The following is a 16,983-nucleotide window of genomic DNA, read 5'->3' on the forward strand; positions in this document are numbered from 1 at the left end:
AGACGACTAGATTATGTCTAGGATATTCTCAGCACAGGATCACCATGGCTCAACACCTATGTGAATGTGACCATATAAAACGATGCTAATCGAAATATACTCCAAGAAATGGAAACAAGAGGATGTACTATTTGCAGTTCTTTCTTTTTTTCTCCCTCTCCCACCAATTTGGTTTATTTCCTGTTGACACTGGTTTTTTGATTTCTGTATCCACTGCCTGGTGTATAGGTTTTCCTAAGTTCTATTCAGACAAATACACACATGCACACATATGTATATACTTGTTAGAAAATAACATAAATATCAAATGTTTTAACATTTCTTCCTAATTATATGGAATGATATATTATACATATAATATATATTCTTGCAATGAAATACTAATCAATAAAATAGTATATAGAAATCTCACAGATAGTAAATTTGGAACTTTTTTAAATAAGTTTTTTATTGTGACAATATTGTACAGAGCGTTTACAGTTACACGAGCAAGGTAATGAGTATATTTCTTATAAAGCATTGTTGCCTCCTCCTTTGTTTTCCCCTACCATCCCTTCAGTATGCAATTAGTGGTTATAAATCAAAACTTAGTCTAATGCTTTTGTTTCACAGTTTTAGAAATTTGCACAAAAAGCTGTCATGGAATCATGCCTGGCTATTGCTAACAGCAAAATCATCTATTCCTTCAATTGATAGAATTTCATTTTCCCTATCAGGTAATAGGAAACAACCTAATAAGCATTTGCATTTAGGTATTGGGTAATGTGCTCAAATAAATTTGAAAAAATGTATTTACTTGTTAAAAGAAATATTATTTACATGTATATGGGCATGTATATGATTAGACACACACCACTGTCTGCCAATCAATCTTCAATGCCTTAGCTAGTTTAAATACAATCTTTTGTCATAAAAGGAAACATAGTTTCCATATGAAAGGAAAACAATATACCTCAAATTTCATAAGAAGTTATGTCTCACATTCTAGAATATTAAATAACGATCACTAAACAATGGTTCATATCTATTTGTGTACATATACACATGCATTTTATGTCCATGCTAATATATTTTAGGAAACACTTCTCAACAACTTATTTCTTAGTCTGTATAGATAGACACTATATATAGTCATATATACATAGACATAACTATTTACATACATTAACATCTAAACTCCATACCAATTATTTTTGTGTTTTTGTTTAATTCCAAACAAAGTACACACAAATTACTCACAAAAATGTTCTCTAACAGCGATTTGATTTAACAATACCAATTTGATATTTCCATTGCAGGATACAGAATGGTAGGTATAGTTTATGAATAAAAAGACAGAGAAACTCATATATGTCAAATTGAACAACATGTCTCTCTCCAATTATTCTTACAGTGATTAATGTAAGAAAACAGAAGAGACTACCATTTCGTTCTAAGTATCTTTTAAAACAGTCCTTATTAATTTGTTTAATGAACATTAGTAAGTACATATATATATAGAGAGAGAGAGAGAGAGATAGATATATATTCTAATCTTAATTTAAAAGTTACTTAGGAACCGTAAGATTTTCTAAGTAACATACGAACACCATAGAAATGAGCGAAGGAAAACATTGTTACTCTAAAAAGACTGCCACCCCCAAATCCACCTGGGTAAAATCTCCTCCTCAGATCCCCTGCTGGGTCTTGCCATAAAATGACAACCAGAGGAGCTTTTGTTAGTGTCAGTGTAACCCAGATTGAATACACATTTTTAGTCTGTGCTTTATAAAGAGGGTGTCGTGTGAGGACACACACTTGACAAATGTTCATTGACATTTGCAACTGAAATATCAAAATTAATTTGTAAATAGAGAAAAGTAAATTACACACACACACACACACACACCTCATAGCATCAATGTAAATTGAATCAGTCTTATCTAGTGGACTGTTAACCCTTTATAAAAGTACATGCTTCCCAACAAATGAAATTCAGTTTATTTAATTTCCCTTTGTTGCCTTGATAGTATGTAAGCTGTCCAGACTCAACCAGTACCGTATTAGAAAATCCCCAAACCAAGAAAAATTGGCATAAAGTTCACCTGAAAGTCTAGTTGTTACAGGAATTACAAAAAAACCAGTTTTATACAAAACTGAAGTTTGATAGCATGAGACTTCATAATTTGTCATAATTAAAATTTTATGTCTATATTGTAGTGGGAAAATATTTACAGTAGTCTTATTTTTCAAATTCTGTTTTAAATTTTCTTCAAGTAGTTTACAGAGGGGTCTTAATTTAATATGTCAATCTATGAATGTAATGTATCTTGATCAGTGTCACCATTCCATCATTTTCTCCCTGAGTGATATTGTTACATTAAAAGAAACATATAAAAAAACAGATCAACAGGGATCATAATCATGGCTTTTAAAACTAGTCAGTATTTAATATATCAATAATAATAATTATTATTATTTCTTAGTTGAATATATAGAGAGATATATAAATATATATATTAAATATGTGAATATATCTACATAAGCAACTATACACATTAATATTTACACTCTATAAAAATCATTTTTGCATTTTTGTTTAATACCAAGCAAAGTATACAAATTACTCGTAAAATTATTTGACTTAATACTAATTCTTATTTCCATTCAAGGACACTGAATAGTAGGTATAGTTTATGAATAAAGAGGCAGAGAAACTGGTATGTGTCAAATTGTGTAACATATCTCTTCCCAATCATTCCTACAGTAATAATAATAATAGTAGTAGTACTTATCATTATTATATGTTACTATATATAGTTATAAATAACATAATTAGTATCATTTTAATTTTTAGTGGAAAATACATAGAATACATTAATTTTAATCAACTGTTCTTACTATCTATCCTTTATCTTCCATACTACCCTTAATCTTCTAGCAAGACATCCTGTATTGATGAAATGGCTTCACATGTAAGCAAGCTGTGTTAAACAAGACCCAGGAAGGTAACTGATATAAGAACAGATTAAGGGGATACTTATTTGCATGATGTGGTGCTGGAGTCTGTTCGGAATTTCTTGATACCAATCAATCCTGGTAGCAGCATAGTGACTTTCTTGACAAAGGAAAGTTCATGCTGTAGTACACTGCTACATTGTCAGGGCATAATCATGGTGGTATTAAACCATCTGTTATTTTGAATAGATGAGGGTTTTGTGAATTGCTCTTTGTGTTACAAGTGTGTGTATTTTTATACACTCTGAATTTTAACTGAGTGTAAAGACTTTGCCATATTTGAGGGAAACTATCATGGGCATGCACTCATGCAGGTAAGTCCTGGAAAAAAAAGAGCTGAAAAAGCGACTTCAAACTATTACAGGATTATTTTTTTAAATGAACATTCCATTCAATCTTCTCTTAGACCAGGTTTTCAAGAAAAGTACGAGCTTTTATGTCTCCAAAGTTATTTTGTTAAAAGCTGGACAAAAATAAAAATGATAAAAGCTTTAAGAGGCTTCTTTTCTTTTGTATAAGAGGGAATACTTAGATTTCAGATGAATAAACGAATGCTTCTCATTTCTGTTCTGGGTGAACTAACATTCCACTGGCCTAGATAACTCTTTCTCTGGTAATTCAGTATTTGTAGCAAACTATAGGACACGAATGAAATAATTTAATAGTGATTTTAGTTAGAGTCTGTTGAAAAATTTGAAAAGATGATGAAATGTTATGTTCAATTACTCATTCTAATCTGATAGCCCACTAATAATTCTGAAATGTCAGCATCATGATACTTACCCAACATTTGTAATGATCACTTTATTATTTTCTGCATGATATACTATTACCCTTGACTATGCAGTGGCTACCAAATACAAACCAAAATTTTTGACAAAGCGATTAGGTTTCTCTTTCCCATTTGCTCCTCCACTCTATTTAAGGAGTTATGAGAAATTCCCACTTACTTATTGACATGGAATCCCTATGAAACATAGGAAGAATCTCAAAAGGAAAGGATTGGAATCATCAGTTCTGGCACAAGGGAGGCTTTAGGTCTAGGGATATGCACAAAGAATGGTATGCATGCTCGAGTTGCTCGTTAAACACTTCATCGAATGTGTACAAAGGGAAATACTTAGATTGTAAAAGAAGAAGTGAGCTCATTGTGAAAGTGGAACCCACAAGAGCTTGACCCCAATGAATGACGTGCTTCTCAGCAAAAGAGCGTTCCAGGCAGGACCTCGGAAGGAGACGCACTCTGTCACCAGACAACAAGCCAACAGCTGCCTTCTTCTCGAATCTTTCCGTTTCAGGAAGAGAGGGTTTCCACGTGACTCACTTTCTATAATATCAAGGGTGAATTGAATTCCAAGATTCATTTCTGAAAACAGGAGTCTTAATGCTGCAAGTTCTTTAGCTCACTTGCTATTTTTTTAATCATGCAGGAACTCTGTACATTGCCTGTGGATGATGCCTTCCATGCAGAAGCCCCGGCAGCCACTCTTGAACCAGTGAATAGCCCTATGCAAATACTACTGTTTATTGTGCTCCATCAGAGTCAGTGACCAGGAGTGACAGCTTCACACACCAAGTTCCGTTAAGCATTAATGTCGCCCCTTGAGTCCGGATGGGCATGCAGGAAGGTGTAGCTATGCGAGAGAGCCTCTGATTTGAAGGGAAGGCCAAAGCAATCGGAAAGCAGTCAAAAATTCATACTAAATGAAACCAGTTATTATCTATGAGGAGACACCAAAAAACAAGTGTTTTTGAAGATAAGGTGTTGCAGTCATGAAACTAACAGGTTATCCCAGTACAAAGAAATAGCCCTAGTAAAGGCACAGATGGAACAAAACCACAGATAAAAATTAAACACTTAAATTTAACAGATATTCTTAGACACGCTTTTATTCATTTATGAGCTATGAACTGTTATCATTTTAATTTCAGAAATGAGTAACTTGAAGCATATAAAAATTAAGAGATACTCTCTAGTTTACAGTTAGTGGGAGGCTCAATGATAACATTCAACTCAGTAACCTGAATATGATTCAATTAGCCAGCTCCCGAGAGAACTGTGAATACAATGTTGATGGCTAGCATGGACATGAGAGGCAGCTAAAATCATAAATCCTCAGCAATGTTTTATAAGATATTTGTAATAGAGTGAACTAGCTTGAAACCGAGGGATCCACTTCCTCATCCAACACTTTGCTAAACAGTTTGCAATTCTCTTCCTATCTAGACCAGGACAATGAGCACCATGCTTTAACATGGGACACACTAGTTATTTTGACCAATGCAATGAGAGCATGTATGGCTCTATGGATTACATAGTATTAACACAGAGCACCAAAATGTGTCCGAATTTCTATCCACCAACAACCAACCCAACCTGATAATGATGCCATTTTACTCACTTTTGTGACTAACAGGGTTTAGTCCTGTTAGGACTCTGTTTAGTCCTGTTTGGACTCTCTCTCACAGACTTTTCTCCAACAATCTTTTTAGATGCCAATCTTACATCTCATGTTATGACTTCTACTTCTTATCTATTGTTTATACATTAGGGATTTTTGAAGTGACCTTTTTTGTAATATTTGGTTGCTGGAATGGTTCCATAGAACATGAAATATAATTCCTGAAGTCTTTCCATTTACTAGTACAGCCAGGAGGATGTCACAATTGATGCACCTGAACACTCAGATGAAAGAAAGCATACTCCATTTAATAAAAAAGGAGAGCCAATCTTCTGTATCACTTCTGAGACCTCCAAATACTCAAGCAATTTGGAAATTATCTTAGTCTTGTCCTTTTGAACTCTTTTTTTTTTTTTTTTTTGTCGGTCGTGGGGCTTGAACTCTGGGCCTGGGCGCTGTCCCTCAGCTCTTCAGCTGAAGGCGAACGCTCTACCACTTGAGCTACAGCGCCACTTCTGGTTTTCTGGTGGTTTATTGGAGATAGGAGTCTCACAGTCTTTTCTGCCCGGGCTGGCTTTGAACCACGATCCTCAGATCTCAGCCTCCTGAGTAGCTAGGATTACAGGCGTGAGCCACCAGCGCCAGGCCCTTTTTAACTCTTATAGTGACTTTTTCTATAGGTCCACTTAATTCTTCATCTTCAACTCAAATGATAGCCCCTCTGCTTCCAGTGACTAGGGCAGAGTGTTCTACTTTACTAATCATGTATTTTGTTTTATTGGCAGCTAGACGCCTTTACCTGAATCTATCCAGGAACTAAACATAGTATCATTCACATACAAAAAGATTCTTATTCTTTAAAAGATTCCAAGCATTTTAGAAACTATGTTCTAAAAACATGAGGCTTAAGTACAAACACGTGTCTTATTATAAACAAAATCTTTTAAGTATATTCTACATTTATATGTTCAAATTATTTTTTCTTATACTTGGAAAAAATTTCTCTCATTCTAAATTTCAAAAGCTTGTTTTTAGACATAATGACTTGTACATCTCATTGTTGCAATGGGTCCACCTGTATCCCTATTTAAACGATTTGTCTTTTGGCCGGGGTTGGGGGGGGATGGGGGAATATGGGAAGGGATGGGAAGGGGAAAAAAAGGAGGAGGCAACAATGCTTGATAAGAAATGTACTCATTATCTTGTCCATGTAATTGTAACTCCTCTATATAGTATTTTCACAATAAAAAAAAGAAAAAAGAAAAATAAATTTGAAAAGCTCATTAAAACATGTTTTGTCTCTAATTTTCCTGTATTATCTACTCTCTGTTTATCTGTCTACCCGCCATCTGTCTTTAGCCTATCATCGATTAACTTCACACTATAACATTACAGTTATCCTTAAACCTCTACGTCTTTTGTGCCAAATTTTAAGCAACAGCTGTTAGTCAAGTAGCCCAATAAATATTTATCATATAAGTGAATGAAAAATTTTATGCGAACATCATATACGTATTCTTTGAGTTGTTCTGCAAAACATGTTGATAATCTAATTGTTGTTTATGTACTAATTGATGAATCTCAGATAACATCTGTTTCTTAAAGAAATATATATATTAAGTGAATTAATTTTTATTCATAGTTTGCATATAAAATATGTTAAAGAAGAAATTATTTAAATTAAACTTATGGTTTGACTAGCTACTGGAGCAAGATGCTTACTAATAGTTATGATAGAGAAAGAAATAAGAAGATGATATCTAATGATAGAAATTCTCTGTGAATCCTGCGTGGAGCTCACATAACTCCTCAGTTTCAATCACTGTACCTGTCTAAAAGCATCTCTAACTGACCCGACTAATTTCTAATTTGATAATTCTAGAGGCTATGCTACCTCACAAACATGCTATCTTTAAAGACAGAAACAACTTTAAGACGCTTCATGTATATGTACACTAATGACAATACATACATACAGACATGGCAGGAGCAATGAAAAATTGAAATCACATAGTTTAAAAAGTAAAAGGCCACCAACTTTGTAATTGTCAAAGAAATATTCCTTTGAGTCTTTTAATTGATTCCCTTCTTTCATGGATGTAAAGGCCCACAATCTATTATTATTCCTGGTTACTTCAAACCAATTGTCTTTATAGACTGTCTTTCACTCAAGTCTTTTTTTTTTATTCTGCAGATTTGAAACTTTATTTTTATTTATTGTGAAAATACTGTACAGAGGAGTTACAATTACATGGGCAAGATAAAGAGTACATTTCTTTTTCTATTTTTTGGGTCCGGTCGTGGGGCCTGAACTCTGGGCCTGGGCGATGTCCCTCAGCTCTTCAGCGCTCTACCACTTGAGCCACAGCCCACTTCCGGCTTTTTTTATTTTTGCTTATGTGGTGCTGAGGAATCGAGCCCAGGGCCTCAAGCATGCAAAGCAAGCGCTCTACCACTGAGCCACTTTCCCAGCCCCAATGAGTACATTTCTTATCAAGCATCCTTTTTTTCCCCTTCCCGTCACTTCCCATCCTCCCCCTGCCCCCACCACCCAATCCTCCTCGCCCCCTCGCAAGAAAGTTGTAAAGTTCATTTTCTAACTAACGACATGACAGTCTTTAATGGGTTTGAGATATTTTATTGTGGTGATTTTGCAATGTCTTTGCAACAAAGTAAGCAAAAATAGTAAATGAACTCAAGTATCGCAAGGCTATAGAGAAAGAAAAAATATAATTCTCGACTTGGGGGTTCACATGTCAGATGAATGACATGGTATGCATCCTATTTTCAAACTGTGTACATATGTATGTGTTTACTTTGCTTTAGTTACTGATGGAGAGACTCTTGGTTTTGCCCAGGACTGGCCCCAGACTGAAATCCTCCTATACTCTTTCCATGTATTCGAGATTACAGACAAATATCAGCACATGCAGCTAGTGTGTTGAAATGGAGGGCACACTCATTTTTTGTAGTAGCTGGCTTAGAATCCTAACCTTCCCAGGCTCAGTAGCCAGAAATACAGGCATTTATCACCACATCAGAACTGACATCATGTATTTTAACACTGAGAGAACACTCCCTTTGCCTGGCAGAATTTCATTCAGTAAGCAAATGGAGATCTCGCTTCATCTGTAGATCTATAGAAAGAGGTCTGTGATATCACCATAATCACTTTAAAGCAATCTGTACAGGACCCCAACGGCACAATGTCAGCTGAGGATGGAAGACAAATGAATGTGAAGTTCTGAATTCAGTCCCCAATGCCTGGCCCAAAATACATACAGCTATAACACTGTAAAAACCCAGAAACACAACAAATCAAAGGAAGGTTGGACAAATGGGATCGCATGAAATTGCAGAGCTTCTGCAGGGCAAAGGACATAGCTAGCAAGGTCAGTAGAAAGTCCACGGATTGGGAGAAGATCTTCACTAGCCATACAACGGACAAGGGTCTCATATCTAAAATATACTTGGAACTCAAAAAATTAAATTCCCCAACAACAAATCCTCAAAGAAACAACTGCCCAATAAATAAGTGGGCTAAAGACTTAAAGAGAAACTTCTCTGAAGAGGAAAGAGGGATGGCCAATAGACACATGAAGAAATGCTCAACCTACCTAGCCATAAAAGAAATGCAAATCAAAACAACATTGAGATCCACCTCACCCCAGTTAGAATGGCTATAATCAAGAACTCTAATAACAACAGATGCTGGAGGGGATGTGGACAGAAAGGAACCTTACTTCATTGTTGGTGGGAGTGTAAACTTGTTCAACCACTTTGGAAAGCAGTATGGAGGTGCCTCAAAAGACTCCACATAGAGCTCCCCTATGACCCAGCAATCCCACTTTTGGACATTTACCCAAATGTTTACAAACAAGACCACACTAAAGCTACCAGCACAACTATGTTTATTGCAGCATTATTTACCATAGCTAAGATCTGGAACCAACCCAGATGCCCCTCAGGAGATGAATGGATCAAGAAAATGTGGTATATGCCTCCATCAGAAAGAATGACATTGCCTCATTTGTTAGGAAATGGAAAGACTTGGAAAAAATTCTATTAAGTAAAGTAAGCCAGGCCCAAAGAAACATCGGTCCCATGGTTTCCCTTATTTGCAATATCTAGTATATGTATGAGTCAAGCAGAAAAGGTCAGATAAGGTGATGTTAGGGAAATGAACCCTAATTATATGTATTCAAATGTTTTTTTCTTTCATGCGATTGTTTCTAACACATTTATAAGATGATTTCTTTGTTGCTATGTATGTCCCTCCCCCACAGTATAACTCCTGCTTTCACTGTATTTGATGTCAGTATAATTTGTGGAGGGGAAGGGGAAAAACAAATCGTTTAAATAGGGATACAGGTGCAACAATGAGATGTACAAGTCGTTATTTCAAAAACGAACTTTACAACTTTGGTGGGGGGGGGAGGATTCAATAGGGGGGCAGGGGGAGGCTGGGAAGGGATGGGAAGCGGAAACAAAGGAGGAGGCTACAATGCTTGATAAGAAATGTACTCATTATCTTGCCCATGTATTTGTAACCACTCTGTACAGTATTTTCACAATAAAATATATATATTTCAAACCTTAAATACTTTATTTTGTCATTATTATTACTGATATTAGAAAAATTAATGTGTAATATGACCACAATATGTAAAGATCTTCACTGTCAATATTTTTATTAGGCTACTTTATTTGGACTCAAAAGAGCTGACTTTCTTTCTTATTCATCTTGGACTTGCTCTTAGATTTTAGCTTTCTGCATTTAAATCTTATCCCAGGCTTCTAATATTTGAATAAAACCACAACTTACATTTCCCACTGAATAATTTTATTGAGTATACATGTTCAAATATCGCAGGCATTAAAACTAAGCTTCAATTTCAAAAAGAATTTACTGTGTTTTAAAGTGGATTGTGTTTGATATCCTTAGAGACTTAGATTTAAAAAAGTGTTTTCAGCCTTTTTACCATTTGAAAATATATCAATTTTCAAAACTTTACCTTCATTACTAAACTTCAACTGTGTAGAAAGCAGAATTAAGCAAAAATAAACACATAAAATTAAATATATTCTTGGCTTATGATGAATAGAATTTATTATTTCCAGCTCGGATTTGACAGTTTTACCTTTCTAACTATAGGAGGTAAACACTTGCTTTACAATGAGTAAGTAAGAATAAAAGGCAATATTGCATTGAGAACAGATGTTGTAGTTTCTGGATATTTCCTAGTGGTACATTATGATAAGGATGTGCATACTAAAAGATTCTTCCATTTTTCATAGAGGTATATTTGAATTTTGTGAGTATAAGTTTATATTATTGGAAAACACAGAGGGAATTGAGTGTTGTTTTTGCCTGTTTTATTTCAAACCGTAAGACTACCTTCACTAATAAACTCTTTGTGATTAACCATATCTCAAAATTATCATTCTAGTATTTTTTTAAAAAATGAGTTCAGATAATTAAAATTATAACTCTTACTATTTCTTCTATATTGTCTGCTCTTATCCTGAGATTGTAAACTCTATCTCTCCTTCATACAATTCATTTCTGCAATAAATAGTTTTTGGTACTTTTCAGTGTTTAAGTTTTCATAATAGTTTATGAAAAAATCAAATGTAATCCACAATCATATCTCATATTTTCATTCAGTCTGAAAAATATGAAAAACGTTTCTCGTTTTTACGCACATATATACCTGCTTTACTCACTGGTCCTGGTGGACAAAGTGAAAGCAAATGCTCATATATCTTTCAGGAAGTTACCACCTGTTTAAATCAATATACTTTTCAATCTTCCTTAACAGGACTGCTTTCAACAGTCACAAATTTAGACACTACTTGATAGTGAATTTTTTTCTCTTGCTTTACTGCAAATATTTTCATGGTGTTTTATACTAATTTAAAATGCTATAGCATCCTGTTTACCAATATGATCTTCATTTTCTTGGGTTTAATAATTATTTATTTAAAATACTCTACTGTTACAATGATTATATAATATTGTCCATTACCACAAAGAAAATCAGAAGAGAAAAGGAATTATGTGTGTTCACAGATGACTTCCTTCCACATGTGCACAGTCCTAGAGATGTCTCCAAAAAGGAAAATTCCTTCAGAATACATGAATTTATTAAAACAAGGGAACAAATTCAATAGACAATGATCTTTCCCATATGAATTCAAAGATAATATGTAAAAAGAAACTGAAAAAAACACACAAATTTCATGTACCATCAGAAACAAAATATTTAGATATAAAATTTAACGTAGAAAGTTAAGCACTGAAAGCTATAAAACATTGTTCAACAAATGTGGAAAAGTCACAAATAGGAAGAATTTTTTGTGAGTTACAAATATAATATTCTTAAATGTCCATATTATATAAAGTGACACAAGGATTTAGCACATCTCATATTTTCATGTATATAAAAACAAAATGTGACATAAATATACAAATGACTCTCATTTCTCATGCACCAAAAAAAGAAATCAAATATAATAAAGCAACATTGACAAGAAGGTCCTGGAGGCCTCTTTTGCTCTGATTACAAATTGAATTTAAAAACTAACAAAAATGTGGAAATTTTAGACCAATAGGAATGGAAAATCCTAGGAACGTACACAAACATATGCTGCAACTAATTTTTTTATAATCTTAAAAAGAAAACACCATCTGAAAGAAGATGTGGTGAAAACTGTGTATCCATGCATAAACACATGAAGTCCACCTTAAATCCTAGCTACTCAGGAAGCTGAGATCTAAGGATCATACCAGCTGGAGATTCCTTGAGATTCTATGTCCAGTTAACCACTAGAAAACCAGAAGTGTGGCTGTGGCTGAAATGGTAGAGCACTAGTCTTGAGCAAAAACTTTTAGGGACAGCACCCAGACCCTGAGTTCAAACCCCGTGACCTACTTCCCTCACTAAAAAAGTAGGACTCCGGGCTTTTCTAATGCTATGACAAAATCATCAAGAAGGGTAACTTTCAGAGAACAGATTTATTTGGCTCACAGTGTCAAAAGGTTCTTTTCATATTTATTGTTTCTATTATTTCTGGATTGGGGATGGAGGTGATAACCATGGTGTAAGGACAATCAAAACTCCGCTCTTCATGGTGGCCAGGAAGAAGAAAGCAAGCCGGAGGGAGGCATGCCCCAGTGTCTGCTTCCTCCTCTTTGCTCTTCCTAATCTCCACCGCTTGCTATTATCACATCAAATGATCATCAGGCTATCAATGCTTAGATCAGATCGCTGGTACTCTCATCATCTCTTATTGTCTTCTAGATGGGAACCAATACTTTAATACATGAGACTTTTGTAAGGAGAAATATTTCTTAACATAACTATATTAGACCAGAATATATATCATGTACATAACTCAAATTAAAATGGATAATAATAATAATAAGCTACAAAGGTCCTGGTGGGGTTGCTGACTTGGGAGAAAATCTTATTGTTGTCCTTGGCAATGATATTTGTTTTGAAGTTGAAATTTTAGTCAAATAAATGAAGGTAAACACATAGCACATCCTCCACTTACAAGCTCTCAGGAACAAAGGAATCATTCAAGGAAAGGGAACCAACCTAGGGTCTTGGAAACCATATACCACAAAGGATTAATTTATGAACTATGAAAGGAACCTATCAATGACTAATATCAGGAAAAAACAAACAATTAAAATAGATAAGTTGCTGTTAGGCGAAATGAACCCCAAGATAAGGACTCAAATGGTTTTTCTTTCTTGTCATTGTTTCTAACATATTTATAAGGTGATTTCTTTGTTGCTTTGTGTGTTCCTCTCCCACAGTATAACCCCTGTTCTCACTGTATTTGATGTTGGTATAATTTGTGGAGGGGAAGGGAAAAAATAGGGATACAGGTGGACCCATTGCAACAATGAGATGTACAAGACGTTATGTTGAAAAACGAACTTTACAACTTAGGCACGGGAGAGGAGGATAGGGGGGTAGAGATGGGAAGGGGAAACAAGGAGGCAACAATGCTTGATAAGAAATGTACTCATTACCTTCCTCATGTAATTGAACTCCTCTGTATGGTATTTTCAAACAAAAAAATAAAATACCTAATACCCTACTAAAAATGGATAAACCTTAATAGACAATTTCCAATGAAGATATAATCATGATCAATCAGATTCTGCAAAGATGATTGATATTATTGGACTCCTTATGGCTCCATTGAGTTATTACCTACAATTGCCATGTTATTCAAAAATTAAGAAATGTCAATAGGAAATAATGCAGGTTAAATGAAACACTGAAAGATTTTTAAATTGTACAGCTATTATGATGAATTCTATGGATGTGGTTCCCATATTTGCAATTGAGCTAATGTGTTATCCAGTGTTTTATATTTTAGGTATATCCCCATAAGAAATAAAATTAATATTTCATAAATATAACTGAACTACTATTCTATTGGTACTACCACTTACTATAGGCAACACATGAAAATAACCTAAGTCCACCTTGAAAAATGAAAGAATAAAATATTGTATATATGTATATATATATATTTATCTGAATTAGGGAAGGGAAGGAGAGCAACAGAATTGTGAGACAAAAGACAAGGAGGGAATGAATGCAGCAGTGAGACTCACAAGACAATATGTTGGAAATGATCCGTACAAACTGGGGAGGAAGGTAAGGGGTAGGAAAGAGGGAGAAAAATGAGGTAAGGGTAACAAGTTTGAAGAAATGTATTTATTACCTTATTTATAGAACTGTAACCCCTCTGTACATCACCTTGAAAATATAAAAAAACACATTATGGCAATAGGAGACATTGTACTTAGTGAATATATGGACAAAATTATGCAATATTATGCTAAAAGAAATAAGTCAGAAAGGGTGAGAAAAATACCATATAATTTTCTTGAACACATAAATAGTAATATAAGTATAGAACACTAACCTGAGTCATGAAAGGAGATGACAAATGGAAGTAGGGTAAAGAGTACAAATTGAATTTTGCTCTTTTAAGTAAAGAATGTGAGTGAAAATTGTAGGCTGACTGTATCATGGAAAAGACAAGAGTCAAATAAAATCAAAACAGAACCCCATTCTTGGTACAAAATAGTCAATCCAAGCGTTGCACTGGCTGGTTTTTTTGTATTTTGTTTTTGTTTTTGTTTTGTATCCACTGTCCTTATTTTTTAAAGTGGAAAAACAAAACTAGCTAAATTTTGAAATGTGTTTGCAATTTTAATGACTGTAATACAATGGTAATGGATGTAGAAAAGTCAAGCATATTTTGATTAAACAATACATTGATTTAAATAATTCATTTAAATATTCAATACTTATGCATACCATATTCAAACAGGGTTGAAGGAATTTTTAAATACAATGTAAAAACTCTTTACACTGATTCTACTATACACATTCAATGATAATTGGCATATTGGTAACAAAACTATTTTCTTTCTCATACAAACTAAATGGAGGAAGTTATTGTTTCCAATACAAAGCCAAACTTTATGGGGAAAACAACGACAAAAAAATCACTGTATTTGCTACATTCTCACATTAAGTGAATGGAATAAAGGATGAATCAGCAGCTGTGAAAATATTGGAGCTTTGTCTGAAATGACATGTCTTGCGAAAGTGAGAAAATTGACAATATTTTCAATTACTTTTCACAGCAAGAGTCCTTGAACAAATCTATATCATTGGGTTCATATGCTAAGTTTGATGTTCATGCTGTTTCACGGTGCAATGATTCAGAAAACACGCAGATCTGTTACTTCTGTTACAGAGTTATATGATGATTCAGAGAATACTAGCTAATCTTATAATGTAATATTCACCTGTGTGATGCGGGGTTGTTCAAAATTAGCACTACCATCACATTCCTGTACAGAATCATGATTATAGACATCTCTGCTCAATGTTTTCATAAATAAACCATTACAAATAACTTGTAGTTTCACATACATATAGCCTGTCATCACTCATTTCTGTTCCAACAAGTTATTTTTTTTACTTGTGCAATGTTAATAATATATGTGATACTCTGAATTGACTTTCCTTTGTTCAGAATAAATATTTAAGCATTCTCTGTCGAGGATTATTTTGATATACCAAATAGATCTCTTTACATCTTGTTCTGAAGTACTAAATTAGTTACTGGTCTCGTGAGAAACTCGACATATCTGTGGGTTGTTGTGACTATGACAATTTAGTGACCTAAGTAGAGATTCTGTGCCAAGAGATATTCAGGGAATTAGTGGAGTGGCAACTCTGTTTATTACTGTCCCCAGCAGTTATTTTTCGCTCACCAATAAGTTATCTTTTACAAAGAAAAATATGCTCTACTCTTACCTGTGTTTTCATTTCGGATGCTATTTTATTATATTACTCTAATGGCTTTTAAAAAAATTTTGCTTGAATGGCTTTTAAAAAAATTAGATCTCCTAAGGAAGACTTGTACTAGCTTTTGTGTATCTTTACACTTGCTTTATCATTTCTGGTTTTACTGTAGGGCTATATTGTCATTGAACATAGCCAAATGGCAGTCCACAAAATACTTAAAACTTAGCTCCCCCTTGGAGATAAGTTGTAGAGCTCCATGGTAACTGGCTCGATCTAGGAATCCACTTTAGGAAGTATACCTTGAGCACGGCAACGTCTTGTGTTCTTTCTTTGGGATATGATGTTTTTGTGTAATTACTATCTTGACAATGGGGAAAGGAAGGTTCTAGTAACTTCCTCATGTTTTTTTTTTTTTTTTCTGGTGTATTAGATTTTATTTCGTGAAGGGTCAATACAGAAAGTGAGGAACATCCAGGTAACTTTAAAACATGGAGAGCAAAGTCGCTCATGTTGATGTGTACAGAAAACTCTAACAAGGAAGTGCTGAAGCTAATGTGTTGCCTTTTCCCAAACTAAGAGAGTTCGTATGGATACACTGCTTCCATCTCCAAAAGCAAGGATATTGCAGCACCTGATAGGAGTGGGTAGTAGTGGTCCTTCTCCATATTTCAAGAAACTTTTGTTTTTCTGGTAACTATCCCCTGCACAAAAGTAGATGTGAGGTTGTTTTGCGGTGTTGACTATAAGGCACATAAGAGGATCAAATAATTCTCAAAACTTTAGCCAATGTGTTCCAAGGGAGTCCAGCATGTCCACAGACATGCATCTTAGCATTATTTTATTCATTAAAGAATATCAAGGGCTATTCCCTCAGACACCACATTTCTAGTTTTTCTTTACATATACTTTAACAAGTACTAGATTAAACCATTTGGGGATAGGTTAGTAATACCCTATTACCATAGAGATATTTGTATTTGTGTGTGTATACATGTGAATGTTATGGGAATAAACAAGCATTCTTTTAAAATATAAAGTATAATACATGATTCAGAAGAAGACAGGATGTAGGCCAGTTCTATGCAATTATACTGATACGTATTTTCTCCTAAATGTTCAATATTTTTGTGTGTTCTTCAATTCTCAAGAACATTGTAACCACACATATACAAATTACATTTGTGCAATAAGGCAACATAGCATACTAAAATAAATTTATTCAAGTTCTA

This window comes from Dipodomys spectabilis, unplaced genomic scaffold, assembly GCF_019054845.1.
Source record: "Dipodomys spectabilis isolate Male_0828 unplaced genomic scaffold, ASM1905484v1 ptg000169l, whole genome shotgun sequence".
Lineage (NCBI taxonomy): Eukaryota > Metazoa > Chordata > Mammalia > Rodentia > Heteromyidae > Dipodomys > Dipodomys spectabilis.